This window comes from Sinocyclocheilus grahami, unplaced genomic scaffold (assembly GCF_001515645.1).
Source record: "Sinocyclocheilus grahami isolate Dianchi unplaced genomic scaffold, SAMN03320097.WGS_v1.1 scaffold4896.1, whole genome shotgun sequence".
NCBI classification, from domain to species: domain Eukaryota; kingdom Metazoa; phylum Chordata; class Actinopteri; order Cypriniformes; family Cyprinidae; genus Sinocyclocheilus; species Sinocyclocheilus grahami.
The window spans coordinates 139-1,283 of NW_015509735.1; positions in this window are offsets into that span (position 1 = coordinate 139).

Consider the following 1,145-nt stretch of genomic DNA (forward strand, 5'->3'; position numbering starts at 1 on the left):
GCACTGGTTAACATTAAATGTTAATTTCAACATAACTCATAATTAAAATTAAAAGATTATCTGTTAATATTAGTACCTGACCTAACACAAAATAACAATGAACAGTTGTATTAACTAATGTTAACAAAGATGAGTAAATATTGTAACAAATGTACTGCTCATTATTAGTGTTAGTTAACTAAAGTAAGTTTATTCTAAAGCATGATCTCAGTCCCACCGTGTCCAGCCCACCATGACATAATTTACAGCCAATTAGCTTATTGAATTGTGATTGTAAAATATTTGCCCTGATATTAGCTAAATTACCTTATTAGATTAAATTAATGATGAAACAGTCAGGCTTTATGAGGAATAGGCATATAACGAATAACATAAGTATAGTTTTAGATATTTGGGATTAGTTCACTGAAGATAAGGGTTGTATCTGTCTAGACAGGGTTGCAATGTCTCATATCTCTCCCTGATAGTAAGTCAGCTTCTTGCAAACCACATTAAAGCCAGTACAAGATATGTTTGTTTTTGGGAGACAATTAATTATATGATACCACACTCTTTCTTCAAAAAGATAAGCAGATCTATATTGCTATTAAATTCATAGAGGAGTTCTCAAGATCCTCAGATTTTTAATAAAAATTGAATGAATGTAAACTAATGGCTCTCAAACACAGCACAGAACTATCTTATTTCTAAGATAAGTTAATAATAAATAAATAAGGATCAGCAGAACAAATTTTTCTAAACTTTTATTTTATTATATTAAAAAAAAATGAAATCAATAAAACAAATTAATCACTTGTCATTAAAGGGAAGAGCTTTGCTCACCAAAGCAGAGGGAATATCACGATTAACATATGCTGCATTTGCTCTTCATGTAGATGGTAATATAACAAAAGAGATTGATAAAATACTCTTTAATTTAGTTTGGAGACATAAGATGTGTTATATAAAGAAAATGGTCAAACATGACGGTCTTAGCTTTTTAGACTTTACTACATTAAACAACACATTCACAATAAACTCGATAAGATAACTCGTGAGGATTTGGAATGTTATCCTCCAAATCCTTCCTAAGTTGGGTGGCATAAAATTTTTTTGCGTTCATAACTTTGACATCAACAAAATACCCTATCTACAAAACTAAACTT